General features: G+C 50.7%; 1 long non-coding RNA gene across 4 annotated transcripts in view; it reads right to left on the bottom strand.

The window, feature by feature from the left end:
* The window catches only part of LOC144220702 (uncharacterized), a 27,008-nt gene extending 2,505 nt beyond the window's left edge, over positions 1 to 24,503 (bottom strand). The window contains exons 1-7 of one of the 4 annotated variants that reach the window (XR_013331830.1): positions 24,353 to 24,503; positions 14,593 to 14,715; positions 13,298 to 13,469; positions 11,899 to 12,002; positions 10,237 to 10,927; positions 5,113 to 5,208; positions 1,331 to 4,408 (exon numbers count right to left, since the gene is read on the bottom strand). This is a non-coding gene — a long non-coding RNA (uncharacterized LOC144220702). The remainder of the gene's footprint in view (positions 1 to 1,330; positions 4,409 to 5,112; positions 5,209 to 10,236; positions 10,928 to 11,898; positions 12,003 to 13,297; positions 13,470 to 14,592; positions 14,716 to 24,352) is intronic. The other 3 variants (XR_013331829.1, XR_013331831.1, XR_013331832.1) reach the window with 3 other exon arrangements.
* Positions 24,504 to 24,988: the final 485 nt, after the last annotated feature.

The raw sequence follows: 24,988 nt of genomic DNA, 5'->3' as shown, positions 1-24,988 counted from the left end.
AGCACAGATTTACAACCACTCACACAGCTGTTTCCAGCCAAGGTGAGGGCTTCCTCTTAATGGTGTCGTTTACAAGTCAGTAAAGCCCCGGAGCCCGTTTCCGGCAGCCGGTCCCCCCTCGGGGGGTTCTGTTGTCTCACCCTGCAGTCAGGGTGCCCAGGGGCCCGCCAGGGGCCTCGTTCCTGCCATAAAGGCCTCCGCTCCTCAGAGGGCAGAGTTCAAAGCTCTGCTTCCCAGGAACCGGTCCTAAACCGTCGGCCCCGCCCTGCTTTATGGCCCGGACTCCCCTGCCCTCGGCACAGAGCCCGGGCTGGGTGCTTATCTGCCCCGGAGATAAAGGGCTCTGGGCAGCCAAAGGCGAAGGCGCCTGGGCCCCGGCCCCAGCTCCCGCTTCTCCCCGGGGTGTGTTTAATGAGCTCGAGGAAAGAAGGCCTTTCTGCAACCGCAGCGAGGACACTCCCTCTGGTGCTGGCTTTCTGTCTTCCAGTGGGAGGGCCAAGGGGAATGAGCTCCCGGGCTCACTGCAGCCCCGGAGGCTTCCCCGGGCCAAGGCGATAATGAGGTGAGAGAAGATGGCAGCTTAATGGGCCTCCGCCTGCGGAGAAGGGGAGATGGCCGGGCCCAGGCCCTGCGAGCCGAGGCCCTGCGCTGAAGGGGGAGCAAGTCAAGGTCACAAAGCCCTGGGGTGGCAGAGCCAGGTCAGAACCGCTCAGGGCGGTCACTGAGGCAAGTCTTCAAGAAACAGAACTAGAGCACCTACAATGCCCAAGGCCCTGGGGTAGATGCTGTGGGGTTCAATGCAGGGTGTGGTGGGGGAAGCTCGGCCAACCTGCTGCAGCCCAGGGGTGTTGCTGGAGGAGAGAGGGTGCACCCTGACGAAGAATAGAAATCTGCGGGAATGGAGAGGGACGAGAATACATTTGCAAAAGGGCCTGGTGCATTCAGGGGACATTCCGGGGGCACCTACAGTGCAGGTGACTTGAGGGGGGGGTGCGGGGCTCCGTCACTCTCCTGGCAGAGGGCAAAGAGGTGCTGGCTGTTCATCTCTGCCCCCTGGGCTGTGTCTAAACCAGAGACACCTTCCACACCCCCGGCACACACAGCTTTCTCCCATCTGGTGGTCACAGGAAGCCCCACGGTGAGGGCCAGGGTCATCTACTTCGTACCCACACGGTCCAGCAGGGACAGCCTGCATTTACTGAAACCCACCCCAGGAACTGGAACGGCCAGGAGGAAACACCATGCACATAAAAATGTAAGGGATGCATCGCCTCACCACCTGGCAGGTTATAAATACACAGAGAGGGCATCGCGCAACCCTAACCCTTACCCTGTGCGTGGATGGTCCGGGGCTCGCAGCGGATGGTTGGAAGAAGATCCTCACTTTCTCAAGAGAAAAGACTGAGGCCCAGAGAAGTTACAATGACCACAGCTAACGTTAGGCCATCACTGTACCTTTGCATGGTACCAAAATGGTGTCTCTGGCGGGCGGCTGTGTCCCCGTGGGGACAGGCTTCTGAGCAGAGAGTCTGTGCACAGGAGGCTGTACCCTTCCCTCTGGTCAGAGGCAGAGGCGAGTCCGAGCACATGAGGTATGGACGAAAGCGTGTACTAGACTTCAGCCTCCTTGGTCAGGCGTTCAGTGCAATGTAAGGAGGCCATCCTGAGCCATAAGAAGTGCCCAGACCACATACAGCTGAGGCAGAGGGACCAGCAGGGACTGCAGTCAGGCAGAAGTGTCATTCAGTCCCAGCTCTGCGACACGACCTAGTAGCGCCGCAGCCGTGGGTAACTCGCTATCCTTTATCTTCGGACTAAGGCTAATAATACCCACTTCGCCAGGGTTGGCAAAGATTGAAAGGTAGATAGTAGTTCTTATTATTCCAGTGCCTCAAGAACAGAAGATAAAGAATCCCCAGAGCCCTGGATGTCTTCCTTCCTTCCTCACTCAGAGACATGTCTTAGCTATTTGTTTCCTGCCGACATATAATTACAGCGCAAGGGCCTCCCTCTCCAGGCCTGTTTCGGAGGAGGAAGGAAGTCGCAGGCCTCTTCACCGCAGCTCCCTGCTCAGAGGCGCCAGCTGGGAATCTGACTAATCTGTGATTGCAGCCAATAACCCCCGGCAGGTTCCAGATCAAGGTACCGCACAGGCCATTCGGGACTGCTCCTGTGGCCACCAATCCACCACCGATGCCAGGCCTGACCCCCAGGACACCAGTCCTCTCCCGCCTCTCCCACGGCCCCGGGAGTCCATGTCCGGGGAGAAGGAGAGTCCACTCCGCCCATCCCGCAGAGAACACCGGCGCCGCACCAGCCCCCTGATGTTCTGGCCACGAGCTGGACCGTGAGAATGTCCACAGCGTGTGTCCCTGTCCGCAAGGTCTGAGCAGAGGGCCGCATCAGAGAGCATGTGGCAAAAGTCTTGACAGAGCTGGGAACCCATCAGATGAGGAAGCTGCTTCATGGCTCCGCTTGGTGACGCAGGGTAGGCAGAGAGGCCCGCTGGCTTCGTCCAGAGATGTCCTGGTCAGTAGCCGTTTCCACGGAGTTAAGGGAAAGACACTCAACCCCTTTGCAAGACTAGCTCTGTCCTCTGACCTTGAACAAGTCCCTTCCCACTCCTCAGCACACCTTCTCCTCTACGACCCGGGAACAAGGCTATGTGACTCCGAGGGCCGTTCTGAATCTGACGGTCCCGGATATTTCGAGTCTGGGAGTTACAAAGGACCCTCGCCTAATTGGTGGTGTGGATCAAATGAGAATATCCGCTGTGAAAATTGAGCTGCAGGAAAGGAGAAACGAACGTCCTCCCCAGGTCGATGGCTGTAGGATTCATTTGGCTTTTATAGAAAACACCATAAAGTTGTTTTGCAAACAAAATTGATTTTAATGAAGCGTCTTGTGGATCGGAGTCAGTGCACTGGTCACTGCACGGAGTTTGGATATTTGAAAAAAAAAAAGGTCTTTATTATTTAAAGTATCAACAGGGCAGGAAGATTAAGGTCCCGTTAAGGTCCATGTGCATTCAAAGAGGTTATTTTAGCTAAGATGTAAGAGAGTTACAGCTTCATTCATCTCGGATCCACCAAATGCCTGTGCCGAGGACAGAGAAACAACATACCTCTTGCCCACAGAGTGGGTCCGCCCCAGGGGCAGTCATAAAGAGGAGAGTAGTTTACCACACGCCGGAGTTTATCAGGGATGCATCCACAGGAATGACAGACCTGAGAGGTGGCTTGAGCGAGAATTAGCACCTCCATCTTACAAAACGTTAACCGAGGCTCAGAGAGGCACATTCACATGTCTAAGGCCACACAGCCGGGGAGTGGAAGCGAAGTTTGCAAATGCTGATCTTCTGACTCATAGGCCAGAGCTCTCTCTATCTACTTCCGTGTCTGTCTGCCTCGGAGGACCCAAGCCTGAGAGGTTATCATCCCTCAGGGCCTCCTGCACAAAGTAGGTGTTCCGTGGGCATTTGTCAGTCAGCTGGGTTCTTGGCTCCACTACTCTAGACAAAGGCTTGATCGCGTGTTTGTAAGCCCTTAATTTGCTTCTCTCCAGTTCTTTCGTCCTGACTGTTTGTTGTAGGATTGTGCCTTCTGCAAACGGAAAATCCTAAAAGACATTGCTCTTGCAATCTTCTTAAGCCTGCTGGTATTCCAAGCACAAACCTCAGAACATGCTGCTAATTTCCTCCAAAAAATCGTAAGCAAGGCTCTCCATCACAATGGCAGGAAGACAGAGCAGAGGTTGGAATAAGATAAGACTGGGGTTCTGTCACTGGATCACTTTGGGCAAATATTGGCTGTTTGAGCCCGAGTCATCCAGTCCATGAAATGGAGTTAATGCTCCCCTTGAAAAGATGTTGGATTTGCCAGATGAAATTCGACAGAGCCTCTGCCATAGCGTGGGCTTTTTAATGACGTGAGTAGCCTTCTCTACCCCAAATTCCTCCCATGACTGGACTTAAGGATGCCCATTTCCCTGGCCCATTTTCTTCTCTGTAAGAGCTTTTCCATCATCACACTCTCAGGCCTACTGGTATTTTGGACCTACCTGAATTGATGAGCAGAATTGGACCGTGTGAATTAACGATGGAGAATTCAGAGCCTCCCAGATCATTCGGTCATCTTCCCGGGTTCAGTCCATTGACCAAGTGGCAAAGTTTCCTGCCAGGAACAGCATTTAGAGCAGGACATGTTTGCACCCTCGACCCAAAGGACAGTTTGTAATGAGGAATGATTTCTCTTGGTGGCTTCAGCTTTGAGGACACAACCATGTTGGGGACCCTCTTCATTGAGAAGGCACTAGCCTCTGCGCGATCAGAATCATCTCATCAGTCAGGCTCCGTGGCTACAGGATCTGGCTTGTGAGCTTTTTAGGGTCCCACAACACATTTTGAGAGCTGGAAAAAAAAAAATTAGTTCTGAAACACAAAACCAGCAAAATCAGAGTAGATAAATGTTTAGTCAATTGCCTTAAAAATGTAACATGATGTCCTATGTCACTTCATTGATTATTAAATCTATCGCTTGTGAGCATTTCATTGCCTTAGAAAACAGTGTGGAGGTTATATTTTTGCACATGGCATGAATTTTCGAATAGATTGAGAAAAGAAAAGCCTACGGTAAATTAATTAAGTTACCCATAGCTAAATAATTTCAAAACCAAAATTGCAGAGTTCTTTCGAACTTTTTTATAGCAAAAGTAATGAAAGCCCCATAATACACATATGGAATGAAGGAGTCACATCACATACGACAGGACGTTGGGTGGGATCTCAGAGAGCCAGGGCCTCCAGAGATCTTTCAAGAGACCAAGTCATCATCTGCTCAGTCCTGTTACTTTCACCAAGAGGTAGGCACTCACCTAGACTGCCCAGACAGTGCCAGAGACTTTCAGATATTTGCTCACTCAAGAACTGGGTGCCATTTTCAAATGCCGGGCCAGCCCATCCACCCTTTTTCCAACCTCCTTCTGCTGAGCATTCCTTCAGCTAATAAAACCCCGGTCATCCAGCACTGGGTGAATATTTACTCAGTACACACCATTCTAGAGTTAAAGGCTGAAGGCCACGCCAAAGTTAAAACATTAAAAAGGAAGTCTTACCTTCTGGGTCAGTGTTAACAATTTTCTGGGAGTGGAATGTGACCCCTGGTGGGTTTTAATCGCAGCAAGTGGCGTTACCTGGCGTAGAAGACAGACCTGTGGGATTGAAGCAGAATATTTAGATCTGCTTCCCACTCCATGAGGTGCTGACACAGCAGAAATTCTTTAGTCCCTTCTAGACTTCAGTTTCCATGGCCATAAAATGGGGGGGTGATGATCCCTACCAGGAAATTGTGAGCAGCAAACAAAATGGCTTATGCTAAGACTTCTGAGACCCGACAAGCACGTACATTACAGTGTATCACAGGTGTGTGTCACTTAGCCAAGATTTTTTCTTTTTTCTTTAGTGTCACAAGAAAGGACTCCACAGTTGAAATAATTGTAGCTTGGGTGGCTCAGTCAGTTTAGCGTCTGACTCTCGATTTCGATTCAGGTCATGATCTCATGGTTTGTGAGCTTGAGCCCCACCTTGGGCTCTGCGCTGCAAGCACAGAGCCTGCCTGGGATTCTCTCTCTCTCTCTCTCTCTCTCTCTCTCTGCTCTTTCCTCTTCTCTCTGTCTCTCAAAATAAATAACCTTCAAAAAAAATTTTTTAATGAAATAATTGTAGCTTCTTTGACCACCTTAATAGTTAAGACTGAGATTTGATTGTGAGAAGTGATATTCCCCAATGATGGCCACATCGGTGTGTCTCCTTCCCAGATACTCTCCCTGCCCTGGGATGGTCACATTCCTCCATTGAGAGGTGGGGTTCTCTCAAACCTGGGTGAACATTGAAACTGCCCCCAGCAATGCAATCCGGTGGAATCCGAGGGACTTCTGAGGCTAGGTCACAAGAGATAACAGTTTTTGCCTGACTGTCTCCTGGGACACAGCCCTTCGGAGCTCTGGGCTGCTGTGTGAGCAGTGGGCTACTCTGAAGCCGTGGTATTAGAGGGACCGGAAAAAAGACACCCCCGCAGTCTATGGTGGTTTTATTATAGCAGCCAGAACCGACTAAGACAGAAATCAAAGGAGACAATCCTGTAAGCACACTCTGCAAACTGGAAATCCAAGATGTGGTGGCCAGTCCCTGCCCACGCAGCCCCTGGCTGCCTACGTATGCCAGTCGGGGCTCTGGTAGGGCGTGAGGCTTCTGTCTTCCACATCGGTGAGCGCAAAAAACCTCGGACCGTGACATTGACACAGGTCTCCGGCCCGCATAGTCTCGGTCCACATTTCCCCTGCCAGCCTGGCCCGACCACGCTGCCAGCCAGGTGGGGCTTGTGAGACCAGTGCCCTTAATTTGTTCTGACGTCCAGCCAGGGAGAGAGCCAGTCCTCCAGGGAGAACGGAGAACTCACGTCCTCCCCTGGAACCATGGGTGAAGGCCGGAGACCGGCCCATCTCCTACGGCCACCGCCCCAGGTGGGCGGGTGGCCCGGGACCCTGGCCCCAGCTGCCCCGTCCGTATGTGTCCTTCTGCGTCACAGTCCGTCATCACTAAGAGGTTCTTTCTAACACAACGGCCCTGCCATCCTGCCCAGGGGTCCTTCTACGCCTCCCCTCGGATCCCTAGACAAGGAAGCCCCAACTCATCAGCCAGGCCCCCCGCCTCCAGCCCGTCACCAGCCTCATCCCAACCATTTGTTCTATCCAAAGCCAATTCTGACCATTTGCTCCAGCCAGGTCCCAAATGGGATCCCATACCTCCTCCTTTGTATAACTCCTGCCAATCTTTCAAATCTCTGTTAAGGTGTCACTTCCTCCAAGAAGCCGACCTGGAGCTGCAGGCCTCCTGCCCATGTTCAGATCCCACAGATATGTATCGCTTATTAATCTTGCTGTATTGATGTGGCAAGACAGCCTTCTCCTGCCTTCTGGCCCGCTTCCCCCCACCACGCCCCGGGCGTCCCGGGGAGTCTTGGGTAAAACGCAGACTGAAGCTTGTCAGCAGAGAATGATGCAACAAGACGGGTAGATACTGGCCATGAACGTGGTGTTTGTCACGTGGACATTTAACCCTGAAGGCCCTGCAAGGGCCCCCAGGCACAGGCAGGAGCTGGGATCAGACCCTGATTGACCCTGTGATGCTCTTGCTAAGGGAGCCCGGTCGCCCCCTGCCCAGGGCGGGGCAGAAGGGGGGGAGGCCAAGGAAGGAATCTTACATGCGCCGTAACTCTCCTAAAGAGACAGAGCCTGGCTTCCTTTGTGGAAAAAATGCTTCTGCAGAGAAAGTACCCCAGTTCCCATAAAGGGTTCAAGGAAACCCAGAGCTTCCTCCAAATTCTGGTAATGTCACCGAAAAACTCTGGGAAGCAAGGATTTGAACGAAATTTACCACATTTCTTTTCCACAGATGCTTCAAGTCCTCGGAGAACGGAGACAGTGCAAATCTCCAAGAGGGAAATGGGAATGTTAACGATGTTCACCTGGCCACTGCGTCTGATTTTTGAGGAACACCCCTCAATGTGCCCCAGAATCAGTGTTTCACAGAACAATTTAGGACATGCTGCCCTAAAGATATTTATGAACTTCCCAAAGGGCCCTATCTCCCAATGTCTAGAACTTTTAGAGAATTTTAGTGATATTATTTTTTACTATGTCATAAAGAGCCTGCTTTTGGGACAGCAGTGTTTCTCGTGGATGTCTCACACCATGTATATGAGTGTTTCCCTCATTATCATGGTTACCAGGAAGCTCAGAACTGAGTCCTGGCCCACATCCAGCTAGGCCCAGACCTCTAGAGGAGAAATTTTGTCTTCTTACCTTTTCTCTGGGTTACTGTCTTATCTCTTCTATCTTTCTTTTCTCCCAGCCATGATTCCTTCATTTAGTCATCGTAAACCTACTTTACTGGTATGTCAAAACCCTCTCGAAAGAGAGGCAAGATGTGCATCAATGAATGTAAACAACTGTAGTATTGTGAGCAATAATGATAAGAAAAACACTTTCATTCCAAAGAAGGCGGGGCTGTCCAAGAGATGTTAAGTATTAGCTTTTTCCTGACCAGGAAAAGAGGACCCAAGGTACGTTTCCTCTTGGGCTTAATTCTCACGTTTAAGTGCTTCCAGTCTTCAAAGTCAGAAGACATGCCTCCTTCCCCACCCCCCACTCCCTTGAGAGACTGAAACAAAACCACCCTCAAGATCAAATAGATTACATTAATGACATGGAGAAGAGAGGATGGTCTGAGCCCACACTCTGAGCTCCCCAGACAACAGGCTTTTGTGCTCAGGAGAGAGATGGGGGTCAGGGGGCGCTTGACAAGCTACATCCACTGGACGGGGCCTTCTGGACTCCCACTGCTGTCTTCCAAGGCCCCGTGAGTTGGGTGGATGGAGGGCCTTTGCTTCCTGGCTACGGGCCCCACCGCAGAGGAACCTGCCTTCCCAACACCCAAGTAGCCACCCCTGGGGCCTTCTGAGGACCAAAGGAGAGGCGGGGTCTTCAGATGGCCCTACCCTATTCACACGTTCTTCCTCCAAACAAACTCAGTTTATCTTCCCTCCTGACAACTTGACTGTAAAGTGACCCACGTATGGTAATAACTCTCCTGCAGGCCTGTCTTTCCTGGGCAGGAGCTGGAGATGGTCACCCACAATGCTCCTTGTCCCCGTCTCTGGACAACAGCCATGATCTCTCCGCTTTGGCGCTTCCTTCACGGAGGGTGGCTCAGGAGCAGACCAGCGGTGGCCTGAGGCCCCCGGAGTTCTCCGTGGAGGCCATGAGCCCTTGCTGGGCGCTCTGTCTTCTGTCGTGCACACCTTCTCCCCCAGATGCGGAAGGGCATTCGTGAGCAGAGTAGCAACGGCCCTGAAGACAGCTGTATCACAAAAGCTGGGGAAGGTGTGGCCCAGACCCAGAGGGACAGTGGAGACTGTCCGGACGAGATCTTCTCTCTCTGACACACCCGGTGCCACGTCATTACCGATCTCATTGGCTGTGCGTTCCAGCAGGTATGAGCTTCTTGAAGAATGGAACCTCGTGGGATTCACGAATCCATGTCTACACCAGGGCCTGCCTCTGAGTATGACCTAACAAGTCTGGAGGCAAGGCGTAAGAAGGGGGAAGAGAGAGTGAGGACCTCAGTGTTTGGGGAGGCCCGACATTTTATTTTCATGACCTTCTTCAATCCTCACAAAAACCTTAAAGGTTTAGATGTTACCATTAACCCCATCTCAGAAAGGAGCAAATGAGGCTCAACTGGAAAGTAACTAGTCAAGTTTGGACCAAGTTCCAGCCACTCGCATGGCCCTCGCCGTCCTCGGGCTCCACCCAGGACTGGCCCAGGAGTTTCAACTTTATCCCAGAGGCACTGGACCATGAAATCTTTGTGAAAACTTGGGAGTTGAGTTTGCAAAGCAGTGTTCAAATTAGAATCGGGATTTTCCACCACGAATTCTCAGCTTTCGTCAGCAGCCCCAATCGCACATCAAAGGCATGCTCTTAGAGCAGTTATATTTGCCGGGCACTTAAGTCAGTCAGAAAACATCTAGAAAACAGAGATTAGCCCCTATTCTTCTCTACACTCGTGTTAGTATCCTTCTGGAATGCCCAGACTTCATGCCACAGAAGTCCTCGATTCTCCTGGGAAAAGAGGAAAGGAAATATCGGCATACTGGCCAGGTGAGCTCACTTCAATGCAACGAACAAGGCCTCATTAGGCAGCCGTGGGCACCGAGGAGACCCCGAGACCTCTCACCCCATCCTCGGCCCACTGGGCACTAATATCCAGACGGGAAGTTGGAGTTGAAATAAAGGGTTCCCAGGTTCACCACGTGCAAGGAGACGTTTATGTGAGGCCTGTGAAAGTTTGGCCGACCCTCGGTTGTAAAAACTGCAAACGGATTTATTTGTGGCTGTCCCTTCTGTGGGCATCTGCTCCAGGGGAAAAGGCAAATCTTTGTGAGGGAACTATTGGTTCCTGTGTATGGCTTCCTTTGCTTAAAAGAAGGAAAAAAAAAAGTCATTTAAACTATTTAATTGGCCTAATTTGTGTTCTTAAAAAACGAAAATGAAAAAAGCTGAGATTTTATGAGTGGTGGTACATTTTTAACAGGCAAGTATCCCAGACCCATGCTTTTAATTGGAAAATGTCAAACAGCTGGTTGTTTTAGGCTCAGAAATAAGAAAAACACCTACCGTTTGCTCGAGGGCCACAGTTTGCAGAGCACTTCGTGTCAGAGACCGTGCTTGCCACCAGCACGTGCGGAGATTAATTGTTCTGAGGTACGCATGTATCTTCACTGTTCCCAAGATGCTTCCAGACAACTAGTAGGCTTCCTCATACAAGACACAGGTGCAGGGCCTCACGGAGATTAAGCCCTGTCACAGACGGGGCCGCCAAGAACTTAGAGCCTTTCCATTGATGAGACTTTTCCAGAACATAGCCTTTGCATTTTCATCCTACAGTATTCTTAAGCAGGCCTGGAAATTCGGCCCGTGCCCACACTTCTTGGCCATTTCTGGGGGACTAAGGGCCACGTTCTCTCATCTGAAGCTGGGTGCGTTGGGTCAAGAGCTGAGCTGGAGGCGGGAACAGCCCAGAGTCCCGTCTTTTGCCAGCATCCTCCTCTCTGCCTTCGGCCAAGTCTTTGTCGTCCCTGAGCTTCTGTTTCTTCATGTGCGGAGACGGAATCCTGCCATGTGCAGGTCTCACATCACACCACGGATGCCGTGTGATCACGTGTGAGAGTTGCAGGCATTACCACACTACTGTTTTGTTATTGTTGTAGACCTCGTGTCCGGAGACCTGGCTACCAACTGCCGCTCTAGCTCTTGCTGTGAAGTCTTGGACAGGTCACTTCTTCTCTCTCAACCTCTAAGTCCACATCTGGAAAATGAAGACGGAGCCCTTGGTCAGGGCACCTTGAAGTATGGCCACCAGGCTAGCACAAGATAAAGAGCTTGCTCTAGAATGTAAATCAATGCCCTGCCCCCTTCATTGAGAAAGTCTTGCTGTGGAAGAAACCAAACCAAACCAACCAAACAAACAAAAAGCCAGTTAGACTGGACAATGTGCTGAATGAGCGGTAGTGCTAGGTTAGCCCTTCCATGACTAAACAACATGATTCCAATGACATTTTTATCCTACTTAGAGGTAAACAGGGACCTAGGAAGTGGGTTTGATTCAGAATTATTGCTTTCCAGGTGGGGCCACTATTCTAATTAGTCCACAGGGCTTCATAGGGGACCTGACATAGCCCAGCATGGCCCCATGTCAACACAGTGGTCCCTTCCCAGGAGCTTCCAAACTCAATGGGCAGATGACGTGAGCAAGGGTTTATCAAGAACTGGCCAGACCTACAGCCAAGGGACTGGCATCAGGCAGCCCTAGACGGAGCCTTAGCAGAGGGGTGGTGGAGAGAAAGTTCTCTGAGACTGGGCAGGTGGGAAGGGCTTCCCCGGCAAGCTGGCATCTGAATCTGTGTTGTTAGCATTAACCTACATTCATTCAATAACATGTAGAGAGGACCATGAACACAGTGCCTTACACACATGATCCTTGTGTTCACTTCCTGTAACCTAGAAATGAGCTCTAGGGCCCATTCGTGGGACACCCACCAACTTTCTCAGGCAGGTCATCTAGACCTCTTACACATAGTTAGATTCCTGGTAACACCTGGATACACTTGCATATATACCTGCATGGGCGAGCATCGATGTGTTTAGCCATATACAATACAATTATGTATATACAACAGTATTTATGCAGGGGGGTCCCCATGGCTGGTTTGAGGATGCCTCTAACTCAGTCGGCCCCAATTCCCAGCTCAGACTCGGACCTGCTCTTGAAATGCAAACCTGTTCTCATGTGTCATCAACTCCGTCCTCTCTGCATCCAATTTGCTTTGACAACTGGAAAGTTAGATGAGCCGCCGGGCCCTTTGTTCCTTTTCCACACTTCACTGCAAAGAACAAGGAATTATTAAGGAAAATATATAGGTGCATCTGTTGGGAAGCTCTTTTCTCTCCTGCGCTTTAGAATCTTGCCTTTGCGGGTATTTGTCGTATTTTACGTCACCTGATGATAAGTGACCAGGGCCACGGCCACCGATATGGCACTCTTTTGGTTACAGGCATGAACTTTCTTTCTCCCTGCCTCTCCGCATGTCCTTCTATTTGTCTGTCTTTTGGTAGACTTTTTTTTTTCCCCTCTGTCTTTATGGTTTTTCTACGCAATCCACTGGCCATGTGATGGTTTAAATTTAACTTTCAACTTTCAAATTACTCCGTGTGTGTGTATGTGTGTGTGGCTTTCCCTGTCTAGGAAGGAAATATTCCCATGGGAAAAGATAAGTGTGAAACAAGGGTGGCCAGGGTCCTATCTTTGAGGTGTCCAGATGCATACAAAGAACTTTTTAATGAATTGTTTTTCCTCAAAAAAAAAAAAAAAGAGGAAGACATGTGTAGTCTCTCCCCCAGAGGGTTCTGAATTCTTGGCTGAGGAGGACAGAAAGAGAATGCTTCCAACCCCTCCCCCTTCAAATCCTAAATCTTTGAAAGCTACGCTCACATAAAGCAATGTTTTCTTGCAAAGTTTGCAACAAGACTTCTAGACTTTTTGAGTTTAAGGCACATCTGAGCTTACGAGAGGAGTGAATCGCTTTGGGTTTTCGGGGGCCATTCTAGAATCCTTGGGAAGAGCTCCCTTTATTCCTGGACCGCCTTTGATGACACATGACCTTTGACTCTGATCAATGCACCCTCCTCCTGGAGCAGCAGAGAGGAGATCAAGTCTCTCAGCGCCCAGAGGAAGAGCGGGCCGTTAGGCCCTGACCTCCCGCCCTGCCCCTAACCTCACTGATAATTGAGTTTTCCATCCATGCTCATCAGCAGGGTCAAAACACAAAGAAACAAGCCCCTCCTGACTCTGTCTTTGCCCAGATGAAACCTCAGCCAAATCTGTTCAGCTCACGCCAACATCCGGCACTGGAACGTACTGGAGAGGCGGGGTATCTGGGAGCCGGGTCCCCCATTCCAGCCTGGGCCCCCTGGCACCTCCCACACCCCTGTTGCAAGCTGTGTGGCTCCGACAGCATTTGCTCCTCTTTAAAGAGTGCTCCTCGAGAGAGGCCCTCCTCTCCATGGAAGATTGCACAGTGATTGGGAAACACCCCACCCCCGTGCCTTCTGTAAAGGCATGTTTCTCCTTAAAGGCTAAAAACTGAAGAGAATTTAAAAGAAATTTTCTCCAGGGTACCTGGGTGGCTCAGTTTGTTGAGCGTCTGACTTCGAGTCAGGTCGTGATTTCACAGTTCGTGGGTTCGAGCTCCGCATCGGGCTGTGTGCTAACAGCTCAGAGCCTGCAGCCTCCTTTGGATTCTGTGTCTCCCTCTCTCTGCCCATCCCCTGCTCACACTCGGTTTCTCTCTCTCAAAAATAAATAAACATTAAAAGCAATTTAATACAAACTTTCTTCACCTCACCTTCAATCCTTGTAAAATTTCATATTGTAGAATAAAGTAAGGGATAAATAAACTTCTTCAAAACACCTCTACCCGAGGCTTGCCCTCCTCGTGGAAGGAGTAGACAGCTAGTGTCACCTCCATGGCCAATGCTGTAGAAGCAGGAGGTGCTGGCTGGGGAGACGGGTCCGCACCAGTCTGCCTGTGGCTTGCAGCCCACTGGAGACTGGTTCACGGGCAGCCAGAGGAGAGGCCTCCCTGTTCTCATTAGTGTGATGCCTCCCACCTTGCGTTTTACATGGTCTCCTCTGACCTTCACACCCCCTCCTCGTCGAGGGAACTACATCATGTCCCAAGAAACCAAGGGGCAACAGACTTCTCCAGTGACCTGTGCTCAGACGAGGTAAAGCTGAGTGCTGAGGCCAAGGCTGCAGACCGAAGCCCAGGAACTTTCTGGAGCATTTCGCTGCTTCAGAAGGGACACTGCTGGGTTATAGAAGGAAGGAGGAGGCTTCTAGGCTCTGATAAAGGCACAGGCAGAGCAGTGATGGTCAGAGGGAGCGGTACGGACCTGACGTCAGAGGATGGAGAAGCTTAGCTGGAGCGTTTCAAGGGTGTGGACGCTTCCCGGGAGAGGAAGGGTCTCCTCTAAGCCTCAAGGATGGAGCAGCAAGGAGAGGAGGGTAGAGGGAACCAGGAAAGGCACTCGGCAGAGGGATCTGCCCAGGGGAAGCTCCGAGGGAGACAAGTCACCCAGGAGACAGCAGCCAGGCTGCTCAGTGGAGGCTCACAGACCAGCCGCCCCAACTGCAAAGAGCTTGGAGGTGGAGGGAGGGACCAGGTGTGCAGGGCCTTGGCTGTCTGGCCAAGAGTTAGGGTTTTCTTCCAGAGCCTTCCGGAGTAGCTACTGCAGGGAGGTAATGTATGTGCAGTGGTGAACTCTCAGGATATTTTACCATCTGGACACTGAAAAGCAGGAAACCTCATCCAAAACAGCGCCTATTACCTGGACCTGTCAGAGTGGCCTCCCCAAAGCTGGGACCCTTTGGCATAAAGCACTCCTTGCCACCACTGCTATTTGCCCTCATACCTGGGTGGTACGAAGCTCCTGGGGCGCTTGGTAGAGGTCCCTGTGCCGCCTGTGTGGATGCAGAAGGTCCAGGAGTGAGGTGAGAAGCTGTATTTTCACCAAGCACCCACAGATGGTTATTGGCTGTGGACAAGTTTAAAAAGAAGAAACACACCATAAAAGCCACGCCAGGAAATTGGGAAATAATAAGGCTCCTCCTGCAAAACCTGAGATATTAGGTCCAAGCTGGAACCGGGAACCTGGATTTTTAACAGAAGTAGAGCCAGGATTAGGGCCGGGCGACGGTAGATCATGCAAGTGCAAGGTCAGGTTCTTTCTTTATAATTTTGCTCTGTTGTTCATCATGGATATGCCTGCACTGATTTCTAATGTTCTGTATCTCGGTGTCTGAGTTGTTCAGGCCTCCTTAGATTTCAGACCCTGATGAGTTCCTCTCTCTCGTCGCCCCAGTCTTGGCCCTGAACAAAAGCCCCGGGTGGTCCCAAGTCTGACAGCTCAGCGCCACCTTCCAAGGTCTTGCCTGCGTCTCTGGCATCATGTCCCTCCCTTCTTCACATTGTCAATGGCCTCAGCCATATACACAGGGTCTGCACCCCTCCCCACCGGCCTTTGGACATGCTCTCCTGCTACACCTGTTTCCTCTGGGATCCTTCTGGCCAACTCCTCCTCCCCCAGTGCCACCACGAACTACTTCAAGTGCCCAGCGCTTAGGGGCCCTGCCACACACTGTCCCATTCAAATCACTGAACACCCGGGGCACCTGGTGTGTGCAACTCTTGATCTTGGGATTGTGAGTTTCAAGCCCCACATTGGGTGTGGAATCTACTTAAAAAATACGATAAAATTTTTAAAAAATAATAATAAATTATAAATCCCTGACCCCCCACACTCCGAGGGGAGAACAGTTTTTTTGATTCTTCCGTGCTTGCATTGCCTACACATCCAAGGCAGGACGGTTTCACCATCCAGATGTCTCTGTGTCTGTGAGCCTTTTAAGAGGAAGAAAACAGCTAACTCTAGATCCCCTCACACTGAGAATATACTCAGGATTTTGATGAGTGCAAGACTGAGTGAGTGAAACAATGGGAAGAGCACAGGCTTTGGTTTCGCAAGACAAACTTGACCTTGAATCCAGATCCACTACTGACTATACTGACCACCTCAGCACTCCTGACAGAGACTCAGCTTGTCCAAGCTCCATTCTCCATCTATAAAATGGAGCTGATAAGGCCACCCTTGCAGTGTTGTGAAAATAACCAAGTGCCTGCGCCACAGTAACCGATGTTCCATAAACTTAGAAAATACAAGGGATCGCCTAGTTGATCTTCCCTTCAAACCATCTTCTGGTGCTCTCTGCTCTGAGGGCTGTGCACCAAAGCCTTCTGAGGCTGGATCTTGTGGTTCTCGCGTCATGGCTAAGTTCGGTTTGATGAGCAGTTAATAACGATCAAGGCAGGGCGCCTGGGTGGCTTAGTCGGTTAAGCGTCCGACTTTCGCTTAGGTCATGATCTCGAGGTTTGTGGGTTGGAGGCCCACGTCGGTCTCTGTGCTGACTGCCAGCTCAGAGCCTGGAGCCTGTTTCAGAGTCTGTGACTCCCTCTCTCTCTGACCCTCCCCTGCTCACGCTGTCTCTCTCTCTCTCCTAGAAATAAAATAAAAATATTAAAAAAAAATAACGATCAAGGCTTAGATGAGAATCGGCCCCCAGATCAACTACATGGTTGGCACAATCTACAGCCAGACATAGGAGAGAATTAATGTGGGTCTTTGTTGCATTTCACTGGTTCAACCCAAACTTCAGGATCCTCATCTGGTACCTGAGCTTGTGTGTGGTGGCAGTCTGCTGCGAGGACTCTTAGATGCTGTCACAGATAGATTCTCCTGGAATGCCTTTAAGGCTTTAAATGTCATGAAAAAGATCTTGCTCTAGAATAGATTTATCCTGGCCCTCCCCGTGTTAGTAGCATTCTCTGGAGCAATGGACATATAAAGGAGAGAAAGAGAGAGAATTTAAGGAATTGGTTCACTGAAAAGTGGATCGCCACATGATCATAGGTGATCGTGGGTGCTGACAAATCCAAAATCTATAGGGCCAGCCAGAAAGCTGAAGACAAAGGAAAGGTTGATACTATCATCTAGAGTCCCAAGGCCATCTTAATGCAGATTTCCCTCTTCTTCGGGGGACCTCATTCTTTTATTATTGCCTTCAGCTGACTGGATAAGGCCCACCCACATCACGGCCGCTAATCTGCTGTACCCAGTGTGTTGGTTTCAACTCTAATCTCTTCTAAGAAATATCTTCCCAGTGCCATCTAGACTGGTGTTTGACCAAGCAACTGGGTACCATCATCTAGCCCAGTTGACATATCAGAGTAACCATTATGCTCCCTGAGTTTACAACATGAAAGGAAATCAGCCCCTCAGATGGTCAATACGGCACTAAACAGGAAGCAGTCATGGGAAAGCACTTTGTGGGGGTGGTGGGGAGGGTCCCATGAACAAAGGTGCCACTAGGGTGAGGGCTGTGACCAGTCTGCTGCTGAAGATTAACCAACAGACACCAGCGGCTCTGATAGACTGTGGGGAAGGCCCAAAGGTGCCTGCCAGAGCTCTCCCCTCAAGGACTGATCCGTTCACCACACACTCTTGGCTCTCCAAAGTACCAGGCATCTCGACAGACTCTGGGGTAAAGATATGAATCTGACAACAGACCCAAGACCTCATAGTCCAGCAGGGAGACAGACATCCAAGGGACGAGAACTATGACAGCTGAGTATGCCAAAGAGAAAAGATGGGTGTGGGCACCTCCACTCGGGGAAGATGTGACTGTGTTTGCGGGGACAAAGAGCCAGCACCAAACATAGTGATCATCAGCCGGCAAATGAATAAGGAGAGTTTAGTGATGTACAATGTGAAAGTTTTTGCAGCATTTAGAAGCAAAGAACTAGATGTATGCACAGCATTAGATTTTAAAACTACAGTGCCAAGGGGTGCCTGGGTGGCTCGTCGGTTAAGCGTCTGACTCTTGACCTCAGCTCAGGTCTTGATGTCAGGGTTTTGAGTTCAAGCCCTGCACTGGGCTCTGCGCAAGACCTGAAGCCCACTTAAAAAAATAAAATAAAAATAAAATTATTGCACTGCCGAACAGGCAGAGGAAGTAAGAAGCAAAAGAGTGGATAGCCCAGTGTCATTTATATAACTTAAAAATACATTATGCAGATGGGGTGGGGGGACGGGGGGTGATGGGCATGGATGAGGGCACTTGTGGGGATGACCACTGGGTGTTATATAGAAACAAACTTGACAATAAACTATTTTTAAAAAAAGACCAGATGATATTAAGCAAAAAAAAAAAATGGATAGAGAGATGGGGGAGGGAGAATTATAAAGGGGCCTCAAGAAACTTTTGGCGAGGATGGGTGTATTCACTCCTTTGGTTGTACTGATGGCTTCAAGGATATATATGTGTTAAAATTTATCAAATTTTACACTTTCATTATATGTAGTTTGTTTGTCAATTACATCTCAATAAAGCTGTTCTTGTTCATTAAAAAAATACATTACACAGAGCAACATACTTCAGAGATATGCATATGATTTCAGGGGTGCAGAGCAGATGCACTGAGACAGTCTTCTGTGAAGAGAGGGGGATGGGAACGAGGATGGGCAAGCACATCATGAGAAGAGGAGCCTGGCAGGGACCCGTGAGAGATGCTTCATGAACTGAGGACTATGAGCAACTCAAGCATCTCCTCTGAGCTCCATAGAATCTCCACATCAACCACGGTGGGAGAAAAATGATGAGGCAATACCACGACCCGGTTACAATGATTTGGTCAATGCCTGTCTTCCCTTCCAGACCAGAGGCTGGCAAACTATGGCCCGTGAGCCAAATCCAACTCATCACCTGTCTTTGTAAATAAAGTTTTATTGACACACAGCCACACTCACTCATTTGCAGAGAGCCCATGGTGGCTTCCACACTACAATGGCGGCTTCCAGAGTTGCAACAGGGGCTGTGTAGCCTGAAAGGCTTTAAGGTATTTACCAAGTGTTCCTTTCTAGAAAGACTTACCAGCCCTGTTCTAGACTAAAAGCTCACGGCAGGGGCCACAGATAACAAGAGAAAGGAGGACCCCACAAATGGTGAGGTGGATACGGTGACCAAACACCAGACAAGCACACGGGCATCCCGAGACCATATTACAGAACTCAGACCATGAGTGAGGGTCACTCAGTTCTTGGTGTGCACTGGGCCTTTGTACATGCTGCTCTTCTGTGTGGAACACTCTCCACCCCTGCTTTCCCTGGCTAACCCTGGAGGCCTCTCTGGCCCCTGTCAGGTGGCGAAGCCCTGCTATGTGCTGTCCTAACATTCGGCACATTAATAATACACCACACCCTGGTAATTATTTGTTCAACATCCACCTTCCTTTTTTCACATGGGTATGGACCACGTCCTGCTCAATTCTGGCTTTCAAGCAACTAAAGAGTATGTAGGGGAAGGGCGAGGAATACGATTAGAAAAGATTCAAGGAAACATGACGAGAGGTCTGCAATACCAAAAAGAAGTGGATGCTCTCACCCAAAGGGCCTGTGCTTAAGCCTGACTCCCGGATACAATGAAGACCGTCTCCTCGAAGAATTAATGACCTGGAGCTAGAAGGAGCCAGATCTAGGTCAACCCAACTCCCTACCGGAGGCTGTGCTGCTCTGTTCCTGTCTTTGCTCCTCTGTGAACCAAGACTGCTCACCGAGCACAGAATGCTCTAGATCTTAAAGACTGGTAATGTAGGCAATCTGAAGTCAGGAAAGGGGTGCCCAAATTTCACCCCTGTCTCCACCATCTGCCATCTCCAGGTGCTGTTCCAGGGGCTTTATGTAAATTCATTCATGGAATCCTCACGACAAGTAATGTTAAAGATGAGGAATCTGTGACACAAGGAAATTTAGCCTCCAGCCCTGGGTCATACATGTCTTCAGTAGCAGAGCCAGATTTACTCCCTGGGAGCCTGGTGACAGAGTTCAGCCCCCTGACCATGACTCGACGCCACCTCTCACCTAAGATTGCTGGTGGCCTTCTCATGCGTGACATTCAGGTTCTTGTGCGTTCCTTGTAGCACCCTGTATGTTGGGGGTGGGAGGGGAGATTCTTATGCCCATGTAGCAAGTGAGAAAGTAAAGAAGTCAGGTGCTCTGAGTGGCATTCTGGACTCTTCTGTGCCTCTACTACCAAACCCCAAGACAGTGCACCCTTGGTAAGAGGCAAGTCATTCCATATAGGAAATGCTTACCCAGTACTAGGCCAGGCCGGGTCCCAAGCTGGGCACCCAGGACACCAGAGAATGGGCAAGACCAGACCAGCGCTGGAGAAGGTACTGGGCGTGTGAGTGGTATGACATGAAGGCACATATCTATAACCATGGGCAAAATCAAGGGGCAGCTATGATCATTTCCTTCTAGGGTTATCAGCTGTCAAGTTCCTGAGCTGGGTCCCATGCTCCCACATGTCTTACCCAGTAGCCAATGAAAGACGCCTTGGGCTTCCTCTGCTTGTTGAAAGGGAGACTTCATACCAGGTTCCCTGTCTCTGATTCAGTCTTGGCTCCTGCTCCCAGCTCAGCCCAAAATGTCTACACACAAGGCACACTACACAGCAGCTCCTCCCCCTGCAGCCCGATGGCATCCCTGAATGAGCCCCACAGAATTCGACCCTCATGATCACACGGAAACCCCGCTGGAATTCACGGGCTCTTCCCTCCTGGCCTCTCCCGGTGCCTTGCCCTGCTCAGCCCTGGGAGCTGCCCGGCATTGGAGGGATTGGAAAGGAGGAAGCCAAGATGAGGACATGCCCCAAACAACCCCCCCCAACCCCCACCCCAGGCTTTCTTCCTCTCCTAGAAGTCAAGGAATCTCTTGCCCATCCCTCCGTTTTTGAAGCTACCTTCCTGAAGGAACCAATGGGAATTGGACTTGTAGGGATTGGATGACTTCAAGGGTACCTTTCACTTGAGCAGGTCTTGACTCCCTGACCCACGAGATGGCTGTGTCAGGTGCGCAGGGAATAGGGAGATACTCTAATGAAGAGTAGAACTGATTTCCTTGACACAGAAAATGAGCCCTGGCCTGTGCAGGAAAATGAGAAAGGACAGAAGGAAATCTCCCTCTGAAACACCCCAGCAGAGCAGTGACATGGCTCTAGAGTTGTGTCCCCGCTGAGCTCCAGGAGAGACCTTCAGAGGACACCCTTGGGGGAAGATTGCAGCCATATGCCACCTGATGTGGCACCTAATGGCACCCAATGGCTAGCATTAGCTCACCGGCTTCTCCTCCCTTCTGCCCAGCAAATGAGCCACACAGGCCCCCTCCGTCCCTAACACCACCCCACCCCCAGAGCCCTTGTCTTCCTTAGCATGCCACCAGAAGGGTTTAAAACTCCGCTGCAATTCAGTCCCTTCTCCTGGCTCTTGCCCGAGACCCCTCCACTTTGCCTTTCTGCCTCCCGTCTCTTGTCTCAAACCTTGGGCCCTGACCCCTGGCCTCTGCATGCCAACTCCCACCACCTGCCTCAGCTTCTTTTGTACCCATTTATCTCCCTGGCTGACCTCTGCCCATCCCCTAGGATGCCCGGCTTGACGAATCCTCAGCAGTGAGGGAGCCCGCTTCGTCCTGAAGTGCGCGCAGACTGGGCAGTCTATCCTGCTTCCAAACGCAGAAGGCGGCGGCCCGGGGAACCCTGACCTTTGCAGTGATCCGCTGGCCTACGGGCCAAACTGTCACAGACACACGGCAACCGGGGCAGCCACACCATCGCTCGGCAGACACCCAAACCACTAGGCTCCTCTGGAGGCTCTCCGGGCTCGTGTTTTTGGGGTCTGACAACACAAGGATGGCCACCTGGCTCACAGGTAACAGAACCAGCATCTTCTAGAAACAAAAACAGAATCTTTAGCTTCCATCAATTGGAGGATCTTCCTGTTTCCAAATATGATAAGGGAAGGAGCCCAAGGGGACCATTCGAGTGCCATCTCTGAGGTCTGGGCTAGGGGTGCCACACTGAGCAGGGTGTGGACCGCCCTCTGCCTGGCACGCCTGGAGCAGTGTGGCTAAGAAAGCCCCTCTCCCCTGCTCTGCCTTCCCGTGGGGCCCTGGTCAAACCCCAGTCACAACGCCTATCAGAAGTCAATGTCTATAAAGAGAATGAACTGAGGGTGGATAGGGGGTAGGGGAGAGGGGAAAGGGGCTGATGGGCATTGAGGAGGGCACTTGTTGGGGTGAGCACTGGGTGTTGTATGTAAGCGATGAACCACGGGAATCTACCCCCAAAAACCAAGAGCACACTTTATATACTGTATGTTAGCCAATCTGACAATAAGTTAAAAAATAAAAATAAATACACTTGAAAAAATAAATTAGTGAAAAAAAAGAAGTCAACATCTCATTAACTGTGGAAGGTGACCTATTCTGCTAGAATTTTAGGTTTTTCTTTTTTTTTTTAATTTATTTATTTTTGAGAGACAGCGTGAGCAGGGGAAGGCAGAGAGAGAGGGATTGAGAGAATCCCAAGCAGGCTCTGAGCTGTCAGCACAGAGCAGGATGCGGGGCTCGAACTCACAAAATCATGAGATCATGACCTGAGCCAAAACCAAGAGTTGGGCGCATAACCCACTGAGCCACCCAGGCGCTCCTAGAATTTTGGTTTTTTCAGAGGCAGGGCAGGTATCTTCACTCGTCCTTGTGTTCATTCATATTTGTGTTATCAGTCACAGCATTTATTGAGCACCTACTTCATGCCCAGGCCCTGCCCTAGGCCCCAGGGGTACAAAGATAAATAAGATGCAGTCACTGAACTCAGGTCTCCCAGTCTAGTGACAAGTAAATAGATCATTAAACCTTAATGTGACAAGGGGCGCCTGGGTGACTCAGTCAGTTAAGCATCCAACTTTGGCTCAGGTCATGATCTCACGGTTCATGGGTTCGAGCCCCGCGTCAGGCTCTGTGCTGACAGCCAGCTCAGAGCCTGGACCCTGCTTCAGATTCTCTGTCTCCCTCTCTCTCTGCCCCTCCCCCACTCATGCTCTGTCTCTCTCTGTCTCGAAAATAAATAAACTATTAAAAAATTAAAATTAAAAAAAAAAACCCAAAACAAAAAAAACCTTAATGTGACAAGTGCCACAATAGAAAGATGCAGGGGGCAGGGGGAGGGCAGAGGAAGAATCACTTTCCCTCCTTTAGGAGATCTAGGAATGCCTCACGGGGGAGGAAGCTTTTTAACTGGATTTTGAAAGATGAATAGGAGTTCTCTGGGCCAGAACGGCATTGTAGTCATGAACGCATACCATCTTCACTGAGGAAGCCTCAGCACTTCTCACATAGAAAATGCTCAAGAAGGGCACCTGGGTAGCTCAGTTGGTTAAGCACCTGCTCTCGATTTTGACTCAGGTCATGATTTCACGGTTCGTGAGTTCAAGACCAGTGTTGAGCTCTGAGCTGAGTGTGGAGCCTGCTTGGGATTCTTTCTTTCTCTGTCTCTCTCTTTCTCTCCCTGTCCTAACTCTGCTCTCACACACAAGCTCACTCTCTCTCAAAGTACATAAATAAATAAATATTAAAAAAGAAAAGGAGGGGCGCCTGGGTGGCTTAGTTGGTTAAGCGTCTGACTTTTGCTTAGGTCATGATCTCGCGGTTCGTGGGTTCGAGCCCCGCGTCGGGTTCTGTGCTGACTGCCAGCTCAGAGCCTGGAGCCTGTTTCAGTCTGTGACTCCCTCTCTCTCTGACCCTCCCCTGCTCACGCTGTCTCTGTCTCTCTCTCTCCTAGAAATAAATAAAAATATTGAAAAAAAAAAAGGAAAAGGTAAAGCTCAGGAACTGTGGCATCATAGCTGGTGCAGACTCAGTCCCAGGACCTAGGACGGAGAGCGCCTCTGCGTCAGCCTCTGCCTCAGCCTTGGAATCCCGAGCGGAGACTTGGAAATGCGGATGGTCCTTCCTTCCCCTACAGACCCTACATCAGTGGCCTGAGAGGCCGCGGGTCCCTGGGACTTTGCAAAGCCCTCCAGGTGATTTCCCCGGGCAGTCACCCTTGAGAACCCCTGCCTTAGGCCGGTGCTTCTCAAGCCAAAGGTGTAAACTCATTCAGAGGATCTCGCTAAAATGCAGCTTCGAGGGACGCCTGGGTGGCTCAGTCAGTTAAATGTCCAACTTTGGCTTCGGCTCAGGTCCTGATCTTACTGTCTGTGAGCTCAATCCTCAAGGCGGGCTCTGCACTGACAATACAGGGTCTGCTTGGGATTCTCTCCCGCTCTCTCTGCGCCTTCCCCGCTCATGCTCTGCCTCCCCAAAATAAATAAATAAACTTAAAAAAAAAAATGCAGCTTTGACTGTGACAGATCTGAGGCCAGGCCTGAGAGCCTACATTTTTTTTTTTTTTGGAGAAGAGAGAGAGAGAGAGTGAGCGGGGGAGGGGCAGAGAGAGGGAGACAGAGAATCCCAAGCAGGCTCCACGCGGTCAGCGCATAGAACTCCACATGGGGCTCGAACCCACCAAACCGTGAGATCGCGACCTGAGCCGAATTCTGGAGTCAGACACTTAACCGACTGAGCCCCCAGGCGCCCGGAGAGCCTGCTAGTCTAACAAGCTCCTGGTAAATGCAGAGGCTGCCGGCCAGGGGACCACACTTTGAGAAGCAGCTCTCTGAGGCTGAGTCCCCAGAGCGATTGACACACCCCGGAGCGACGGTTCTGCTGTCCCAGCACTGACCTGTAGCTCTGGCTCGGGGACGGTGCTGTGCATGGGTGTTTTAAGAGCTGGCCCCGCATACCTGTCCCCGCCAGCTGCCCGCGCGGCTGCTCTCAGGGCCAGGGCACGGCCGAGGGGGCCTGGCCGGCCAGCTGACATCCCAGTGCGGAGGGTGGCGGCCGGCCGTGGCCGCTTTGGCAGGAGCTGCCTGCTGGGTAAACATTGTTCTGGGTTTTTTCTTTTTTTCTCTTCAAACAAGCCCTTCCCAGCGCCGGCCACAGAACCCTAAACAATGCCTCTCTGTGCTGTTGACACAAAGACACAAATGGTGTCATTCCAGCCCAGAGATAAAACTCTGATCCTCCCATAATGGGGGGCATTTCCTCTTGGGAAGAACACCAGCAAATCAGGAAATTCAACAAGCCCCGTCTAAACTCTGCCCTNCGGTTTTTTTTTTTTTTTTTTTCTGTTGTTTTGGGTGGATTTCTTTCTCCCCAAAGCTCTGTTCGTTTCATGTGCCTCCGTCAGCAGATATGTCAGCCCCAGACAATGGCCTCTTTCTGCAGACAATGGTCAGCGTGAGGAATGTCGCAGGAGGGCAGGGCTTGAGGACGGACAATCAGCTTTCAGAATCCAGTGGCCGAGTGGGTGCTGCAG

This window comes from Crocuta crocuta, unplaced genomic scaffold (genome assembly GCF_008692635.1).
Source record: "Crocuta crocuta isolate KB4526 unplaced genomic scaffold, BGI_CrCroc_1.0 scaffold129, whole genome shotgun sequence".
NCBI classification, from domain to species: domain Eukaryota; kingdom Metazoa; phylum Chordata; class Mammalia; order Carnivora; family Hyaenidae; genus Crocuta; species Crocuta crocuta.
Note: the sequence above shows the minus strand (reverse complement) of the source record. Positions and strands in the feature narration are given on the sequence as shown.